This window comes from Sapajus apella, unplaced genomic scaffold, assembly GCF_009761245.1.
Source record: "Sapajus apella isolate SASKATOON/1434 unplaced genomic scaffold, GSC_monkey_1.0 scaffold1, whole genome shotgun sequence".
NCBI classification, from domain to species: domain Eukaryota; kingdom Metazoa; phylum Chordata; class Mammalia; order Primates; family Cebidae; genus Sapajus; species Sapajus apella.
Genome location: NW_022436941.1, coordinates 87162751 through 87184399, shown reverse-complemented (window position 1 = coordinate 87184399; position 21649 = coordinate 87162751).

The following is a 21649-nucleotide window of genomic DNA, read 5'->3' as shown; positions in this document are numbered from 1 at the left end:
CAAAAGGGAAGATTCATATTGATTCTAATTATTTTATCAGACTGCTGTGAGAATCACCCCCACCCCTACCCTTGCATTGTACTCAGATGTAAAAGTACCTTCAACATCTGTAGGGTTTGTTGTGGCAGATCTCATTTGTCCAGAATAGATATGTCACTCACTAGCCTTTCTGTGTGCTTCTTCTTCTTCTTCTTTTTTTTTTTTTTGAGACAGAGTTTGACTCTTGTTTCCCAGGCTGGAGTGCAATGGCGCGATCTTGGCTCACTGCAACCTCTGCCTCCTGGGCTCAAGAGATTATCCTGCCTCCGCCTCCTGAGTAGCTGGGATAAAGGCATGTGCCACCACACGTGGCTAATTTTGTATTTTTAGTAGAGACAGGGTTTCTCCATGTTGGCCTGGCTGGTCTCAAACTCCTGACCTCAGGTGATCTGCCCACCTTGGCATCCCAAAGTGCTGGGATTACAAGCATGTGTGGGTCAACATGATTATTCTTAAAGGATAATTTTTAGCTTGCCACTTCTCTACTCCAAAACCTTCTATGGTTCCCATACTTGATGACGGTAATCTGAAAAACCCAAAGTGTCATAAGCCTGGTGGTATGGGTTGGCTGTGTCCCCACCCAAATCTCATTTTTGTAGCTCCCATAATCCCCATGTGTTGTGAGAGGGACCTGATGGGAGACAATTGAATAATGTGGGCGGTTTCACCCATACTATTCTTGTGGTAGTGAATGAGTCTCATGAGATCTGATGGATTTATACAAGGAAATCCCTTTCATTTGGTTCTCACTCTCTCTCCTGTCTGCCACTATGTAAGATAGTGCCTTTCATCTTCTCTCATAATTGTGAGGCCTCCCCAGCCACGTGGAACTGTGAGTCCATTAAACCTCCTTTGCTTTATAAATTACCCACTCTCAGGGTCTTGGGTATGTCTTTATCACCAGTGTGAAAATAGAGTAACATGCCTGGTTACTTACAAGGTCGCAGAGACCAGTTAGACTCAACATTAGCCAGCTTGGTCATTCTCAACTGTGTGCAAACACGTCCTCCCTTTTCTTTACGCCTATTTCTTCAGACATTTCCGTGAAAGGCTGCCAATGATTTATCAGATCAGCTTGGGCTTCTAATCCCTTCCCATTGTCTTCCCACCTCTGTTCTCCAATGAAGAGTTGATCACCTGACCCCATTCAGCCGCTGCCTCCAACTGTCAATCAATCCCTTCCTGGCTGTCAATTTCCATTGCATCAACTTTGCTGCTCAGCCCATATGACCACCAGCACCCCGATTCCTCTTCCTGTGGTGGCTGCAGTCACAATGCTGAAGTCCTGGGATACTATCTAAAGTCATCAGCAGTCTCACCCCAAATCTGCTCCAGCTGTGTTGCCTAGTTCTCCCCATGGGAACTTTGTGCTCACACCAAAATTTCTTTCTTAACTTCAGACCTCCTTCCTGCTTAAAGTAACTTCTACTCTATCATCCCTTTTATACCTCTTGAATCTTTGTCATCTTTCAAGGCTTAATCAAAACCTCACCCGCTCCAAGAAGCCTTTCCTGACCACCTCACTGAAACTCAGTAGCCTTTTCTCTCAACAGCAGTAATTTTATTCTTTGCATTCTATGTGTAACACTGAAATGCTGTCAGAACTGTTTGCTGTTGTTTTTTGGAGACAGTGTCTTACCCTGTCACCCAGGGGTGCAGTGGTGTGATCACGGCTCACCGTAGCTTCAAACTCCTGGGCTCAAGCAATCCTGCTGCCTCAGCCTGCCAAGTAGCAGGGACTACAGACACATGCCATTGTGCCTGGCTAATTTTTAAAATAAAACTGTTTGTAGAGACAGGATCTCACTACATAGCCCAGGATGGTCTTGAACTCCTGGCTGTAAGGATTCTCTCTCCTTGGCCTCCCAAATTGTTGGGATTATAGGCATAAGCACACTGTACCCAACCAGAGCTGACTTTTGAAGTCAGGACTCAGTCCTAGTACAGCCTTTGCAAATCTTACTGTTTAGATGATTTTTTAAACTCATTTTTTCTAGAAGTCCTACTAAAATACATATTACTTGTGGCAAAATGTTGGATATTAACATTATTACTATTACTTCAGGTCCTAGTAGGGGATGTAAGATTTTGGGGAAATCCTACATTCACCAAATACCTAGTGAACATTAATTATGTGTCAAGCACCATGCTGAGGTTTGGTGGAAACAGAGAAGATTCTGTACCTGACCCATGGAGCTTACGTCTGTGTAGGAGGGAGGGATGTTAAAAACAAACAAAAAACCCCACCTACCAAATAACTACTATGTCACAACAATTTTGCTAAGTGTCATGGTGGAAAACTACAGTGTATCAGAGGGTATAACAAGTAGAATCTAATCTGAATTTGGCAGTAAAACGTGTCCTCTGTGGGAAGTGGCATGGCCTCAGATTTAAAAGGGGAGGAAGAATTAGCCAGGTAGACATGAGATGAGGCCATTGTCCAGTGAGAAAACAGACCCTGTAGGGTACTGGGGCAGGAAGGAGCATGGGGCCTGGGGTAACAGAAAGAAGCTGTCTGTACAGAAGAGGGTGATCTAAAAAGGCAGTGATGGGGGATGAGGCTGCACAGAGTATCAGTCAGCGGTTGGATCATGGAGGTCTTTTAGGCCATGACAATAATTTTGATTTTAATCCTAGAAGTGAGGTGACACACATGCCTAATTTTAAGGAATGCTATGATCATATTGAGGTTTTCTAAAAAGATAAATCCCAAGAAGAAAGGTTTTGGGGTGATGTAAAAAGTGAACTAGATGCATTTAACAAAAGAGAGGTTCATAGGAGAGAAGTTTGGGGCAGTGTGAATACCTGACTTCACCCATTAAACATGTCTACCAGAGGCGGCCTTCACAGTGGATCAGCCTAAGTTCATTCCTGCTCTAAAGTTCCCAAACCACTGCACCCAAGATAAGGAAGACTCCTCCTGAGGCACCAGACTGCTGCAGCTTCCCGACTCTGGTTCTCATGGAGAGGAGAAGAGTGTGACAAGGGGCAGGTAGGAAGAAAGATTGTGACTTGGCCCTCTCCCCTTCATGAAGCTGGACAAGTTGCAGTTACCCTCTTGCCCACCAGTAAAGAAATAGAACTGATTACTCTGTAGGTGGCATATTTTCTTCTTTCTCAGTATCACACTAATCAACACCCTGCTGCTGTGATGACGAGAGATGCTAAATTGCTGAAACGGCAGCCTTTCAGAGGAGATAAAACTGAGCATCTCCTCTTAGGTCCATAAATTACTGAGGGTCATTTTCCCTGGGACTCAGGTGCTGGTCCTAATGTTCGCAGCAAATGTTGACGTAGCCACTACACTGTGTCTGATTGAATTACTGTTGTAATTTCATGAGAAAAGCTTTGGTTTGGCCAGAGCAAAAAGCATACTTTAAGAGGCACAAGTTTATACCTGAATTAGGTTTTTTGGCTGAACATCTATGAATGCACAAAATCCAGAAAAAAAATCTTGATTCAATTGTTTACCTTTTTTTGTACTCGAATATGCCTGACTTCAAATCTGCTTTGTTATTGTAAAACCAGCATGGGTCCATAGTTATCATTGATTTTAACTTCTTCATAATAAAATAAGCATTATTGAAAAATAACCATGTCTAAAACTATTCTAGCCATCAATCCTCTTCCACCCGATAGCTTTTTAAGAATTGACCTTGCTCATCTACTTTTCAGTGAAATAATTGTAGCCTCACTTCTTTGCCTAGGTAACATAGGACATATTTGGGGATTCTGTCTGCACGTAGAAAGGTTTTATCTTCTGTAGCTATGAAGTATTCTCTCTTCTAGTGGCCTTTGACATAAGTATTATAAACCTACCAATTATCAGAAGTGTGTAATGTTGTCCAACTTCCAAATCTTCCTCAAATGCTAGTCCACAGAAATATTTGAACAACTGAATAACACTCTACTTTTCATGCGGACATTCCAGAATCATAAAGACGAACGCTAGGCTCTTTGATATTACTCTTTACTTGAAAGTGGCCTTACTGTAATAGGCTGATGCCTAGTTTCTAGCAATTATCATCTAGAGTTCCTAAGAGCTTTTCTCAATATCTTTCTTTCGTCCTTCATATCCAGTTCATTTGAGAATTCCCAGCCTCACTATCGCTCTCACCACCTCTCATCTGCCATGTGGAAAAGATACTTCACTGGTGTTCCTACTTCTCTGCTCAATCACGTGCAACGTTCATCACGAGTCATAGTTGTTAATAGTCCCTCCCCCCGCCTTTTGTACTTGTTTCAAATTCTGCAACTCAGCCTTCAAAGGCCCCCACCCCCGCCCCAGTTAACTGGCTCCCATTGAACCATCTTCCATAGTTCCTCAAAGGAACTCTTATTCTTTCATCACCTGGTTTTCCCATTGCATCTGCCCCTCACACTCCTAACACATACATAAAACTCATATTCATTTCAGCTGCATGAATTTATGGATAATATGTCCCTCCATGCAATGCTCTTTCCCTTCATTTTACTACTTCAAATAAAAACCCACATATTTAATGTATATTTGGACATATGTATACACCTGGGTACCATCACTACAATCAGAGCAATAAGCACATCTATCGCTTCTAAAGCTTCTTTATGTCCCTCTGCTTTTTAATGTAATTTTATTTATTTTGTGGTAAGAGCACTTAACATGATGTCTACTCTCTTAACAACTTTTAAGTGCATAACACTATATTTTTAACTATAGACACTACAGCAGATACCTAGAAGTTATCCTGTAAGACCATTAATATCTTAAATTTTATTTCTTTAATTTCATACCCAGTTGATAACTCAGTTACATACAGAATTCTAAGTTTGATCAATTTTCTTTCAAAATTTTTAAGGCTTTAGTCTACCATGTTCTAACTTCTAGTGTTACTCCTGGGAAGTCTAATGTCATTTTGATTCTTGATCATTTATACAAGACATGTTTTTATTCTCTTTGAAAGCTTTAAGATCTTTTTTCCTATTAACTGAAATGTCATCGTATCATGACTTGGTATGAGTAATTTCTCGCTTATGAGCTAGGCTCTGAGAGAGCTCATTCAAGATGGAAACTTGTGCCTTTTACTTCAGAAATATTTATTATTTTCATTATTACTATAATCATTATTAAATTTCCTATATTCTCTTTTATTCTGAAAGTCCTGTTATTTGGGTGCTGGACATCTTATATTGATCCTTTAATATCATGTATTTGACTCCTATTTTCAACCTACCTGTTTTTGATTTTACTTTTTGAAATATATCTTCAATATTGTCTTCAAAAATTATATAAAATTTTTTTTGTATCAAGTATCACATTTTTTGTTTTTCAAAAGTTATCTTGGGATTTGCTCATTTCTTTTGTATAGAATTATGTTATTCAATAGATGTCATACTTTATATGTGCAGTGGGACTTTTTTGTTTATCAATTATACCTCAATTAAGTTTTTTAAAAAAGAAACTAGAAAAAATATAGTTGACCCTTGAACAATGTGGAGGATTGGGAGGCTGACCCTCTGTGCAGTTGAAAATCTATATATAACTTTGTACTATCCCAAAACTTAACTACTAATAACTTACTGTTGACTGGAAGGCTTATCCATAACATAAACAGTCTTTTAACACATTTATATGTTGTATATATTATATGCCATATTCATAAAGTAGGCTAATAAAGAAAATGTTATTAAGAAAGTCATAGGGAAGATAAAATCCATTTATATTACTGTATTGTATTTATCCATACTGTAAATTTATGTTACCTGTTTACAAGATAAATTGTCTATTTGAAATGGCAGGCAACCACAGCTGCAAATCTTACTGTGGCACATATGAAGCAATTCAACTTTTTCTAGTAATGTCATGACTTTTCTCTGCTTCTTGGGAGCACTTCCAACATCACTAGAGGTACTTTGTTTGGGTCCTACAGTGTTATTCAAGGTTTATGATATTGCACTAAACATGAAAAATACACCAGAGCCACAAGAAATCATGTTTTACTGTGATTTGCATTTTATTGGAGAGATGAACTTCTCATAGGGAGATGATGAGCATCACATGGCATTTTCAGAGGATACTTGACAACACTTGAGCTCACGGTAAAAGCAACAGGAGGCGGCCACAAAATTATTCCAGTAGTACAGTATGTACTACATTTAGTTTTATACAGTTATGATTTAATAACACTCCATCTTTACCTTTCTTTACATTTCGTTTGACTGTGAATGGCATCATGTACAGTCTGTGTGTATAAGTTTTAATACATTTTAACTTTTTGTAATGGATCTGTGCATATTTTATGATAGCAAATGATAAAATAGACCAATATCTATGTATAATTTACACATTGATGACATACATAATGTTTTCTTGTTTTTTTTTTTTTTCTGTGTTTTTAGGCAATGCAGTTTGTTTGCAAGTTTTTTGAAATTGTCACCAATCTCCAAACAAATTTCCAACATATTTATTTTTAAAAACGTGTATAAGGGGAATCATGCCATTCAAACCTATGTTGTTTAAGGGTTAGCTGTAGAGACCATAATGGTCTAAAAAACACCCAACTTTCCACTTACTGTTTCTCATGAGTAGGTATTTGAAGATTTACTGCTTTTAAAAATTGAGTTATTGATTTTTTAAATAATTCAATTGTAGGAGTTTCTTATACATTTTGAAAACTAACTCCTTGTCATATGTATGGTTTACAAATATTTTCTCCCATTCCATATGTCAATTGGTTCCTCTGCTATGCAGGATTTTACCAGTTTTATATCATCTCTCTTAGTTATTTTTGTTTTTGTCTTCTGTGCTTTTAGTGTCCTATCTATGAAATCATTGTCAAAACCCATGTTGTGAAGCTTTTAGGTTTTATGTTTAAGTCTTTCATCTATTTCGAGTTGATTTTTGTATAAGGGTGTAATATAAAGATTCAATTTTATTCTTTTGCCTGTGCATTATTTTATATGTGTAATTCTTCTGCAGTTTTCTCAGCACCATTTGTTGGCGGAACTATGTTTTTCTCATTGCTCATTCTTGCTACCCTTGTCAAAGACCAGTTGACCATATATACAACAGTTTATTTTTGGACTTTCTACTCATTTCTTTTGGTCTATATGCATGTTTTAATGCAGTACCATAAGATTTTGATTACCTTAGTTTTGTAATATATTGTGAAATCATTATGTGTAATGTCTCTACTGAGCTAAGGTCATGAATAGACCATATCCAAGGAAGATGCATTCATCCATTTTCACAATGATTTAAAAAACGTACTGATGCTGGGTAATTTATAAAGGAAATAGGTTTAATTGACTCACAGTGAAAGCAGGAATGTCTTACATGGTGGCAGGTGAGAGAAAGCTGTGAAGGAGGAACTGTTGAACACTTATAAAACCATCAGATCTCATAAGAATCCACTCACTATCACAAGAACAGCATGGGAGAAACCACTCCCATGATCCAATCACCCCTCACTAGGTCCCTCCCTTGAACCATGGGGATTGTGGGGATTACAATTTGAGATGAGATTTGGGTGAGGACACAGAGCCAAATCATATCATAAGATGTACAAATAGCCAAGAGGTATATGAAAAAACATTAACATCACTGATAATCAGGGAAAGGCAAATCAAAACCATGATGAGAGATACCTCCTAACACCTCTCAGTATGGCTACTATCAAATAACCAAAAAAAAAAAAAAAGCATTGGTGATGATATGAAGAAATTTGAGCTTTTGCAGGTTGTTGGTTGGAATGCAAAATGGTATAGCTGCTGTGGAAAACAGTATGCGATTTCTCAAAAAATTAAAAATAGAACTACCAAATGATCCAGCAATCCTGCTTCTGCATTATATACCCAGAAGAATAAAAATAATGGCCTCAAAGAATAATAGCCTTTTGTTCATTGCCTTACTATTTACAACAGTCAAGATGTGAAAACAACCTGAATGTCTATTGACAGATGACTGGATAAAGAAAATGTAGCATATACATACAATAGAATAGTATTAGCCTCAAAAACAAGAAAGTTCTGTTATATTCAACAATATGCATAAATCTTCTTCCTCTTCTTCCCCCTCTTCTCCTTCTTCTTCCTCCCTTCTCCTCCCCCCTGCCCCTCCCACCACCCTTTCCCATTCCTCTCCCTCAACCTCTTCTTCTCCTTCTTTCTCTTTTTCTTTCTCCTTCTTCTTCTGACAGAATCTCACTCTGCTGCCCAGGCTGGAGTGCAGTGGCACAATCACAGTTCACCGCAGCCCCTACCTCCTGGGCTCAAGCAATCCTCCCACTTCAAATTCCCAAGTAGCTAAGACCACAGGCATGTGCTACCATGCTCAACCAATTTTAAAAACGTTTTGTAGAGATGAAGTCTCACTATGTTTCCCAGGCTGGTCACAATCTCCTGGGCTCGAGCAGTCCTCCTGCCCCAGACTCCTAAATTATTGAGATTACTGGTATCAAGCCACTGCTCCTGGCTAGTATATTGATAATCTTGAGAACATTGTGCTAAGTGAAATGCACCAGTTACAGAAAAACAAATACTGTGCTGTGTTATTCTACATATATGCGATATCTAAAACAGTCAAATTCATTCAACGGGTTGCCAAGGGCTAGGGAAATGGGGAAATGGAAAGTTACTGATCAATGGACATAAAGTTTTAGTCAGACATGATGAATTAGTGCTAGAGATGTGCTGCATGACATGGCACCTATAGTCAACAATAATGTATAGTACATGAAAAAATTTGTTAAGAAGGCAAATCGAATGTTAAGTGTCCACAATAAAATTAAATTTAAAAAGGTTTACTCAACAAAATAAGGAAATAAACCAAAATGAGAAAAAATCAGATGCAAAACATGGAATAGTGTCACCAAACAAGGGCTCCAGCAGGCCTGCGGGATGATTGGACTGAATTAATGAGGAAATCATCTAAAAACATCTTAAATTCAAAGGCCAATATGCATTTGACTTCATTTTTTAAAGCAAAATACAACTAGAACCAGCTTATTTTTATTGCTCTGTAAACTGGCATGGGACTTCCCATTTCCTATGAATTTATGTATAGATTAAATGTGACAAATGGCAAACTCTAAACATAAAAACAAACAAAAATTGGTAAAACTAAACACCAGTTCAACCTTTTTTTGCAAATGCAAGTTATGTCTCTTCATTCAACACAGAATTTTTGTTTGTTTGTTTTCCCCAACAGGTTTGCCTGTGTAAGCTCATTCCACACTGTAGGCCCACAGTTAATGCTATGACATGACCCAGTGAGCCTTTGTCACTTGCTCACTCTGTCTCTCTACTGTGGTCCTGCCTCTGACCCTCTTCCTTCTATTAATGTCTATGGATTTCTCCCTCTGCTAATACCTGCTATCTGCAATTCCTCTAAGACCAGGCAAAGTGTCTGGAATGTCAACAATTTACCCATCCTAGCAGCACATCTTTGACAAGAACCAGACTATCCCCTCCTACCTTCTTCTTCCCTTAAGAGAAAACAAAGATATCCTTCCCAAAATTGATGCTAATACTTAAATTTTCATCATTTCAAGAGTTCCTCTGTCTGTTATTCTCAAAACTCTTGGGAAAGTAGAGTGGTGAGAATGATCAGAAACCTTGTCAATAGAAATTACATCAGTTTCTTTTTAATCTCTTCATCAGTGAGAAAACAAACAAATAATGCAAGGCATTGTGGGTTTGGCTGTCTTCAAGAGGACTTAATGTAGACAGATCTGATTACCTTAAAAACCATCCTGTCTGCCTCTTACTTTATCTTTTAGTGAGTTTGTCATGTTGATCGATTAGGTGAATTTAGCCAAGGGCTGAAGCATTAACATAATTTCATTTTGGTATACTGTCAGTTTAGAGGTGTCTTTCCTTTTTAAATGAGTATAGTATGGTTTAGTTTTAAATTTCAATTTAGGATAATTTATACCTGTTTAGGATAATTTATATCTGTTTATGTGTCAATGAGTTAGGTACTTTTTAGCTCTTGCTATATGGGGAGATTTTTAATATCAGGTGTTGGTGCTGCAATTAATTTTCTATAAGTAAATCCAATGGAATCTTTTTCCTTGGCAGAAAAGTAAGTAAAAAAACTGTTGGAAGTTCAATGCTATGTGGCTAATATATGTTAGTATTATTCTGAAGAGTTACCACCCTTCAGTAATTGTTGAACTGAGAGTCAAAAAACCTTCTTTGGTTAGAAACTAAACATATAACATTAAGAAAATCACTTAAATTTTCTAGGTGTCAACTTCTTACTAGTAAAATGAAAGGGTTTGACAAAATTATCTCTGAAACCAGTTTCTAGGAATATCTGATTTTATATGCTTATGATTGAAAAAAAGTGATAAAAATAAGACCGTTAAAAAGTCTTACTAGAAAAGTAAATACAAGTAACTGGCCTCAAATTCATTATCGAGGTAAAAATGATTTAAGTGTTGCCTGCAGAAATTATTGTAATTATGAAAAAAATGTGAAATGAAAGGGACCTACTTCCAAATCGTTGTTTTCCTTTTGGGTATCATTACAAGTTTTGAATTCCACAGTTCTTATTAGTATAATATTGGGCTCCCAATTATGTAGTAATTTAGTTTCCTAACCCTCATCCATTGTTTATTAACAAGAGCTATCACATGTAGATTCTTATTATGACCTCTTTTAGGAACATTTTCCAATTTAATTCTCATATCCATATGAGGATAGTATTATCACAAATATATTGAGGAGTAAACTGAGGCCTAGTGAGCTTGGATAATTGTTCAAGATCATAAAATTAGCTGATGACAGATTTTTTTAACCTGGAACCATCAGACTTCACATCCATCCTGTTAACCAAGGTATTAACTTGCTTTTATTTCTCCAACAATGTTCTAGTAAATGTGCTACAACTTTCTTCTTTTTTTAGTCACTGTGTTACGGACTGAATGTTCACATTCTCCGCAAATGTACACGTTGAAACTCCTCCCATTGTGATAGTGTTAGGAGGTAGGGCCTTTGGGAGGTGATTAGACCCAGGTGAGGTCATGAGGGAAGAGACCTCATGAATGCGTTTAGTATCCTTATGAGAGTCCCTAGAGCTTCTGCTCTCCATGTCATGAGGACACAACAGGAAGTCCATAGTCTGCAGCCAGGAAGAGAGCCCTCACCAGAACCTGACCCTGCTGGCGCCTTGTTCTCAGACTTTTAGCCTCCAGAACTGTAAAAATTACATTTCTGCTTTTTGTAAGTCACCCAGTCTCTGGTACTTTGTTATAGCAGCCTGACCTGACTAGGAAATTCTGTAAAATGTTGTCAGACTATTTTTTCTTCTGTGCAACATTCTCACCATTGCAAAAAAAGAATAAAATAAAATAAGTGATCTGTCATTTAAACACGAAAATGTTAACCATAGAATATATATGTTTCTTTGCCATTTATATGAATCCAAGATCTTGTGAAACAACCAGAAAATTAAAACAAAAGATTCACTTGACACTGTTTATTTAAATGTTGTTTTTTCATGAACTACATGAAGCAACTTTATTAGGTACAGAGTCAATGGATTGGTAAGTTTGAAGGAGACACAGGTCACTTCCCCACTCAAATCATTAAAACAATGCAATATCTAGTTCCAAAAGAAAACATGTTTTCTCATAGCCAGTTGACAAATTTTACTTGTAACATTCAAGTAAAAAACGAACAACAAATAAATTTAGTTTTTATGTTATCCATGTGTTATGGGTTAAATCATGTCCTTCCGAAATGATAGGTTAGAGTCCTAACTCCCAGTACCTCAAATGTGATTTTATTTGGAGATGAGTCGTAATTTGGAGATGGAGTCTTTAAAAACTTTTAAATTGATTGTACTGCAAAGTTTTCTAGGTCATGGACTAAATTTGGAAAATGACAGGATTTTAAGTAGCTACTGCTTTAAGATTTAGTACCATACTTTCTATTATCCCAAAATAGTTTTTTTCTTAACCTTTACCTTCTACTTCTGAATATGTTATAAACAGTCCACTTTCATTTTCAAAATTAACAGCTATCATGAGTACATTAAAAGGGCACCATTGTGAAGTTTGTTTTATGTTTCTTTCCATTAAAATGTATTATTTTCAACATCTTGCTGTTTTACTTCTTTTCCCTGGTGTGGAACACAATTACCACCATATTCTTATGACTCTACTTTAAAACCTTCTTTCCAGCTGAAAGCCACACTATATTGTTAACTCCATGAGGTCCAATAACATTTTCCCAAACATGTTGTGACTGTCACCACTGGAGAGCAAGGCTTTCAGGGAAAAATGTAGAGTTGTTATATAGCACATTTCTTTCTTTCTTTTATGCTTTCCTAATTTCAGGTAATTATTGAGTTGAAGTTTATTAGCTAATTGTATACATGCTGTGGTTTTCAAGTACTTTCATTTATGTGGTTGACAGTAACTAGGCTTTTCTTCCATATAGGAATTTTTTTTCAGATTTGGGAGGTGAAACTTACTCTAATTGTGGTACTTGGAAGCCTAATGTGGCTCTAACTAGAATTTAATCAGTTGCATTTATTACAGAATTATTCCATGCAACTTGGGGAATTACAATAATTTTTCTATACTAGGATATCATCCGGTGAGAGATACACCGAGATGCCCACAAACCACAGACATTGTTTTGCCTGTAACATTGGGGACAAAGGCAGGAACAAAAACTTGAACCACTTGAATCAAATAAATGGGTTCAGGTTCAGTATTGTGGTGACATTTGAACATTTCTAGTTCTGCTCCTCTCAATTGTTTCAGAAAACATATAACTGATTTCAGTTAAAATTAATTTCTTGGCCACATACTTGAAAAACCCTTAGCTTAGTTTGAATTGACTTACTGGTCACGAAAAAATAGATTTTATACATTGAATTTAAAATTTCACTGCTACCTTCAGCAAAACTTCGTGACATCCTTTGTTTTTAGTTCAAGGTACCATTTGGTGTAAAGCCCTATATGAATAAATCTCTTTGGTAGGGAAGAACGTTTACCAGACAAGATTGAAATTTGTTCATCAATTCTCAAAATTGGCCTTGGGCTAAATAATTGCTAGTGCTTTTCCTAGGATTGCATATAAAGGTTGGTCATCTGACAAAGTGTACCACATCCTGGGAACTGAGAGAAACCCAAAAGAAGCCCAGGGATTCTGACCAAGTTCAGGTGAGAGAAAACAGTGATTTCAGACATACTAGACACCCCATTCTTCATCTTCTTCTTTTTTTACAGCTTTATATTGGAATATGTAATAAGCTGCGTGAAGTAATTTGTTTTCAGTTAAGACTTTGTTTGAGTTGAGGTCTTGCTCTGTTGCCCAGGCTGGAGTGAAGTGGTATGATCATCATTGACTGAAGTCTTGAACTCAAGAGATCTTCTTACCTTAGCCTCCCGAGAGCTGGGATAACAGGTGCATGCCACTGAGCCTGGCTAATTTTGTATATTTTTTGTAGAGATGGGGTCTCACTATGTTGCCCAGGCTGGTATTGAACTCCTGGCCTCAAGCAATTATCTCACCTGGACTTCCAGAAACACTGATATCACAGGTATGAGTCATTGCACATGGCTGCACATATTTAAAACTTACAATTTGATCAGAAGCCCACCTGTTATTCCCCAAAGATTCCTCATGCCTGTCTGTCACTCTACCTCCCAATTCTCTACCTGCCCCATTCCCAGGAAACCAACAATCTGCTTTCTGCCATGATAGATCAAATTTTCTAGATGTTTACATTGATGGGGCTCAGGACATGCCATCCCCAAATATGGCATGTTGGCATTTGAGAAAACAGCAAAAGCAAGAAAGTCACTCTCAAATTCCCCTCACCCTTTCTTCCCTGAGATAGGCTATAAAACCAAGCTGATCTTTTCTTGAAGGAAGTCATAAAACTCTCATTCCAGAGATGCCATTCGTATATTTCATATCCAGAGGAAAGAGACATCCTTATCCTTGAAGACACAGAGATGCCAAAAAGAATCTGAATAAACAGGACTAAGATCCCCCTAGTAAATTTATTACCATTAAATAATCATACCCTTTGCCCAATCACACTTCGGCACAATTGTCCACTATTCACTAAACCTAAGCCTAGAAAATACACACATTTCCCTATTTCTTAGAATCTTCATTTCTCAAGGCTCCCATGCTAGATACAATTTATATAAAATATATTTGTATGATTTTTCGCTTGCTAACCTGCATTTTTGCTATAGGAGCCTCAGCCGTGAACTTCATGATAGGTGAGGAAAAGATGTTGCTTTTTCTCCCTGATGATATAAACGGTTTCTTACAGTATATAATCCTTTTTGTTTGGCTTTTGTCACTCAGAATAATTAGCTTGAATTTCACTCACATTATTGTGTGCATTAAGAGTGCACTGCTTTTGTTGCTGAATTATGTTCAATTGTATGGATATACCATGATTTGTTAATTCATTTACCTATTGATGGAAGCCAGAAGAAAAATAAGTACCTCAGCCTTACAAGCACAAGAAATTAAATTCCACTAACAACCTGAATGAGCTTGAAATAGAATCTTGAGCCTTAGATAAGTTTGCACATATAAACACCTTTTTTTTTTTTTTTTTCAGCCTGGGTCTGGTGAGACTCTGAGCAGAGGACTCTGGTTAACTTGAGCTAACAAGAGTCCTGATTTAAAGGAAGCGTGCGATAATAAATTTGTCTTGTTGCAAGCCTCTATATCTTTTGTGATTTGTTACACATCAGATGTCAAGAAATGCTGCCATAGGGAAGGAACACATGAAGGAGTAGACTTCTCCAAGGTGATATTAGGACAGAGGCAGTAGCCTGCTCAGATGCCCAGTGGTGGTAGAAGGGAACACAGAGCATTCAAGGAACAGAAAGAATGCTCTGGCTGGAGTGCAGCCACTCAAAAGAAGGAACCGAGTTGAGGCTGGAGATGTAGTCAGACCCTATAATTTTTTTTAAGAGGAAGAGTTTTTAATGGGTGTTTTGAGGGTGGAAGAGAGGATAGAGTGACTTAATATGATGAGACTTGCTGTGTTGGAAAGATTATTCTCACTGCAATTTGGAGGATGGGCTTGGAGAGCACAAGAGTGAATGTGGAAACCGGTAAGAAATGCAGTGTTGTGGTCCTGGAGAAATAAGTGGGCAGCGTGAATTTGGGCAGTAGCAGTGGAAACTAGAAGTAAAGAAATTTGAGAAATATTTAGGAAGAACCTTGGCGACAACCAGCTACACACAAGTATTGGGTAGAGAGTTGCATGTACTGATTCAAAGCTGAAAAGGTAAATCCACACTGGAGAAAGACTCATTGGCCCGTAGAAGGTAACCAAAGCTGTGGGCATGTACGAAATAATCTAACATACTGGATGTTTCAACACTTGGCGTCTGCAACTTGCAAAAGAGACTTTGCAAAGGAGTTACCAAAGATATATAAGGTAAGGAAGTGTCAAGAAAGCCAACAGAAGAATATTTTGAAAGAGAATTTTGAAAATGAGGAAATAATCCACAGCAAAAATAAATGCTAAAAAGTCAGATAATATGATATTTGAAGATGTCAGTTGTATTCTGAAGCTCTTAGGAAGAACTGCTTTGGCGTGATAATGAGGGCGGTGAGAAAAATGGGAACATTGTAATTTGGGCAGCATTTGGGGAAGTTTGTGGAAAAGTGGATGGACAGACTATAGCTTAGAGAGAAGAGAGGCCAATGAGACTTTTTGTTTGTTTGTTTTTCGCTTGTTTTTTTAAAAATAGAAAATATTTAAATACCAAGGAAGAGATCCAGTTAAAGGGTGAACCATGAAGTAATTCATTGTTGCTGTGTTTTTATCCCTAGGGTGACTACTTATCCCCTGGAAAATGAACACGTTTTTATTTAACAGCATAGTCTTCAAAGGCATTTGACCTATTCTTCTTCTTTTACCTCATTTTTTAATAGTCTGTCTTAAGCTTGAATCACAAATAACTCTGAAGAAAATTTTTTGTTTGTTTTGTAATAAATAAGCAAATACAGAAACTCATTTGGAGCTCACAGTATTTGTTTTCATAGGTGTTTCATGGCATGAGTTCATCAGTTAACACGGCAGTAACCTTTAATAGGAGTCCCTTTCTTCTGAATACTGTCTAAGCATTTGTGATAATTGTTCAGGCTCTAAAAGGCAGGGTTGCTGCTCCCCAGGAGTTCAAAATTGAATGGATGAAGAGATGAATAAAAGCACTGGAAGGTTTGTGGAATACTAATGGGAAGAAAAACTGAAGGAGAATTTCTCGTTTCTGCAGTATCATTAAATTTCACTTTAAAAACTAAATCCAGCCAGGCATGGTGGCTCATGCCTGTAATCTCAGCACTTTGGGAGGCCGAGACGGGTGGATCAGTTGAGGTCGGGAGTTCGAGACAAGCCTGACCAACATGGAGAAACACCGTCTCTACTAAAAATACAAAAAAAGAAAAAAAAAAAAATTAGCCGAGTGTGGTGACACATGCCTGTAATCCTAGCTATTCAAGAGGCTGAGGTTGGCCGGGCGCGGTGGCTCACGCCTGTAATCAAAGCACTTTGGAAGCCAAGGCGGGCAGATCACCTGAGGTTGGAAGTTCAAGGGGCTAAGGTTGCGGTGAGTCACGATCGTGCCATTGCACTCCGGCCTGGGCAACAACAGCGAAAGTCTGTCTCAAAAAACAAACAAACAAAAACTAAGTCCTTATCCTAAGAAGTTTATATGATTTTTTTTCATGACATATATGAGAACTAGAGCCAAGAAATTCTATTATTACCACCTTTAAAATCGGGCTGTATCCATGCCACACACACAAAAAAGATTTTTCAGAAAGCCTGACAGTCATTTGTTCATTGATTAGTAAACTTTATGTATGAAGTCAGTCTAGCAGACAAACTTTTTGTTCCAACAGCATAACCTCAGTCTTCACCCTCTCAAGCTTCTATTTTTCCTCCTGAAATCCTGTTACTCAGGCAGCAGCCAGGACTTTTCTGTGTGTCCTACCCTTAGGGTCTGCTTGATATTTTAATATCGCTGAGTCATCGCTTACTTTGTGTTTCAAAATAAACTTGACAAGTACAGCAGAATAAAATACAGCTTTGAAATAAATAAACCTGGACATTTTGAGTACCAAATCCAAAGTCTGCATCGTAGGAGAAGAATAATAGATGAAGAGACCTGAAGGTCTGCAGTCAGATCTGGTAGGCTGTTTAACTGACACTGTATAAAATACCACCCTTGCCAATACTAGAAGCCAAGTGAGAGTCAAATTGGCTTCTAGATCACTCAGTGACCAGTCATGAATATGTTTACCGAGCATCGGCTGTGCTGGGAAATCCTTTCTGTGAATACCCTGAAAAGTTGTTTCACAATTAGCATCTAGCACACAGTCTATTGATCGTCTAGCAGGGGTGATAGACAAGTATACAAGTCAGTCATTTTTAGTATATTTGCAAAGCTGTGCCACCATCTCCATAATCTAATTTTAGAATATTTTCATCACCCCCAAAGAAACCTTGTACCCATTAGCGGTCACTCCCCTTAGCCCTTGGCAACCACTAATCTATTTTCTGTCTCTGTAGATTTTTCTTTCCTGGACATTTCATGTAAATGGTGTCGTAGGATACATGATGATATGGTTTGGCTGTGTCCCCACCCAAATCTCATCTTGAATTCATTGTGGAAGGGACCCAGTGGGAAATAATTGAATCATGGGGGCAGGTCTTTTCTGTGCTGTTCTCGTGATAATGCATGAGTCTCACGGAATCTGATGGTAATTATAAGGGGGAGTTTTCCTGCACAAGCTGTCTTCTCTTGTCTGCCACAATGTAAGACATGCCTTTCACCTTCTGCCATGACTGTGAGGCCTCCCCGGCCATGTGGAACTGTAAGTCCAATAAACCCCTCTCTTTTGTAAATTGCCCTGTCTCGGGTATGGGTATGTCTTTATCAGCATCGTGAAAATGGACTAATGCACATGGTCATTTGTGACTGGCTTTTTTCACAGAGTTCACCCATGCTTTAGCATTTATAAGTATTCATTTCTTTTATTATGTTTCATGTACAACATAATGTTCCATTGTACACATAACCACTGTATCAGTTGCTGCACGTATGGGTTGTTTCTACTTACAAATATTGCTGCTATTGACACTTTTGTACAGTTTTTGTGTAAACACATGTTATCATTTCTTTTGGCTTGATAGCTATATAACACATGACAATTTTTAGCAACTACCACTGAGAGCTTTAGATCTCTATAGACCTGATATTTTGGAGAGGTCTCATTCTCCCAACCCTTGCCCTCATATACAATCTATAATTGGTGTATTAGTCAAGGTTCTCCAGAGAAACAGAACTAATAGGATGCATGTACAGGAAGATACTTATTAGAGAAATTGGCTTATGTGAATATGGAGGCTGAGAAGTGCCATGATCTGCTTTCTGCAAGCTGGTGACCCAGGGAAGTTGGTAGTGTAATTCTAGTTCAAGTACAAAAGCCTTGGAAAAAACCAAAGGAGCCAAGGGTGTACGTTTTAATCCAGCTCAAGTAGTAGTCAGGAAGCACAAAAGGGCAAATTCCTCCTTCTTCTACCTTTTGTTCTATTCGGGTCCTCGATGTCCATCACACTGGGGAGGGCAATCTGCTGAGTCCACTGACTCAAATATGAATGTCATCTGAAAACACTTCCAAAGATATATGCAGAAATGATGTTTAATCTGGGCATTCTATAGCGTAGTCAAGTTGACGCAAAAAATTAACCATTATACTTTTCTAAGATTAATCAGCATTAGAGTGAGCTCTATGCCAAGCACACAGTGTGGTGAACTTTTTTTCTGTCTTTGCACACATCATTTATATATATTTTACCTAGTTCTACATTGGTTTATGTAGTCAGTACACAGGAAGTTACAATAAACTAACTGGAATTAATATAATTCTTAGAAGAAATTGAGGAAACTCGGTGTTAATGAATGGTTTCATTCAAAATAAATGAGTCGTCTAAAAATAATTTAATTGAAATAAATATCTATAAATAATTGAGAAGTTTTGGGAGCAGATTATAGTCTAGTACTGTAAAATAATAGACACTAGAAATAGACCTAGTTTTGAGTTTCAACTTTTTCACTTACTTTTTATTTCTCTTTGAGGAAGTTGTTTAACCTCTCTGTAAGCCTATCTCATCATTTCCAGAGCAGGATTATAAACAGTACTTACTTTTTAGGATTGTTGTTAAAATTAAGTGAGATAATATTTGTAAAGATTGAGTGTAGAGCCTGGTTTAAAACAAGAGCTCAAGAAATAGGCTTTTCTTAGCTGCCACCAATGTGCTTTGTCCGTCTGAGGAAGCTAAGGCTGCCTTGGGGTGAGACCCACTTCAGCAGATAACTAACACCACATCTGCCTGGCAGCACCAACCCCAGACTTTCCTGCACCATGGCCTCCATCTCTGAGCTTACCTGCATCTACTAAACCCTCATTTTGCACAATGATGAGGTGACCATCACAGAGGATAAGATCAACGCCATCTCTAAAGCAGTTGATATAAACGTGGAACCTCCGGGCCTTCCATGGTTATTAAAGTAATGAGCATTTTATAGGCATTCCTGTGGATTACTCTATGCAGTTCTTCAGCATGAATATTTCTGTTTATGTTAAAAAAATCATTTTTGGCAATTTGATTCTATCAGGTAAAACTGCCCTGTGTCACACTGCTGCTTTCTTTTGAAAAGTGATGTTTATGATATGGAAGTTGCTTAATTATATGGCTGACTTGGTTTTTGAAGTCTACCAAAGAATTTGTTTTTTTTTGACTTAGGGATTGTTTGAGAATACCTTTCATGTGAAATAGTGTAAAATCATGTACTAAGAAATATATAAAATATATACATAGAAAACGTTCTAGAAAAGTATAGAATAAAATGTTTACAATAGCTTTTGAGGAGAAAGTTGAATAGCAGAGATAGGAATGGTGGCAAAGGCTGGGAAGAGAGAATTTAACTGTTACTGTGTATATTTCTACATGGCTCTTTTTGAAGGTTGAACAATAATCTGCTATTAGCTTTGTAACTGAAAACGTGCGTGCTTCTAGAAACTCATCTGGCGTTTTTTGCACATCCTTCACTTCGCATTTTACGATCCGTTTTCCCCTTTTTCTAGGTATCACTGTTTCCAGTTTCACATATAAAATACACCAAAAGAGGTACCTCCCTTACTAGGGCATGCTTTTATTATTTTCTTCTTTTTCCTACGAAAAAGACTGATAAAATGAGAACCCTAGAACATTGGGATTAAATAAAAATCAATAATGGCACTAAATTCTCAAGATAGAAATTCAGTAGCATCCATTAATCACAGAGTATGTGTATCTTGCTTATAAATTATCTCCAAATAAACTTACTTTGGTAGAATAAGTGGATTTTGGTTTAGTAAATGTTTAGAGTGACATGTTTCCAGAATAAGAATTTCAGCAATGGAATATATTGTGCATTCATGTTTTGTATAGGGAGTGACAAATCCAATCAATGCTTATTGTACTTTTTATTATTCTTATAATAAGAAATACATTAAAGTAGAATATAAATGGCCTGAGGCACTCACTGCTTTATATAAATACGATTTTTAATTAAGGAAGAAAAGACATAATTATCTATTTTAATTTAGTAATATTTTTTGTCATTTTATATCTTTTCAACTGTTATAAATTCATGTCTAAAATACCATTGCACCAAATGTAAAGCTGGAAATGGTGAAGTGAATGTTGCTGAAGAAACTGAGATGTTATTTCAGGTACATTTTTCAGGAGGAAATCTCTTTCATCTTGTTTTAAATGATGATATTGAAACATCTGATTTTTTTAAGCTACAATGATGACTTTTTATTCTCTTAATGTCACAAAGTAATATTGCAATCTCCAAGTGATTTTGAATATGGCAATTTTAGCTTTTATGATAATTTATTGATAGTTAAATTCTAACAGTATCAATTAATCAGAAAAAAGTCATCATTCTGATTTTGGAAACAAATCAAAATAAAAGGAAGGAAACCTACCTAAAATCATTTTTAAAGCTATTAAGACAACTTTTAAGGAAAATATTACTATTACTAGAAACAATTGAAAAAAATTTTAAAGACCTTAAAAATATTTATTTTATAATCTAATGAATATTTACCAAGTGATTCCAAGAATGAGACAATCATACAGGTATTTTAGGATATTCATTCATTCATTCATTCAAAAATATTTACTAGGTAGCTACTGTGCATCAAGTTCTATTCTAAATTCTGGTAACACTGTGGCAAATAAACCATCAAAAAAAGTCTGACCACTATTATATTCCAGACACTATGCTTGATACCGGGGTGTAGTAACGAATTTAAAAGAAAACATTCTCTGTTCTCATGGAACTTACATTCTAATTGATACAGACAAAAAATATGAAAGGTAAATGGGTAAAACAGATAGTATGTTTGACAGTGGTAAGTACTCAGAGGTAACATAAACAAAGCAAAGGTGGGTGGGTGTGTGACATTTTCGATAGGGTACCAGGGTAAAACTAACTGAGAGCATGATTTCTTTAACAAGCACTTGAAAGAAGCAGGCAGCACTCTATCTGGGAGATTATCTGATATCTAGGTG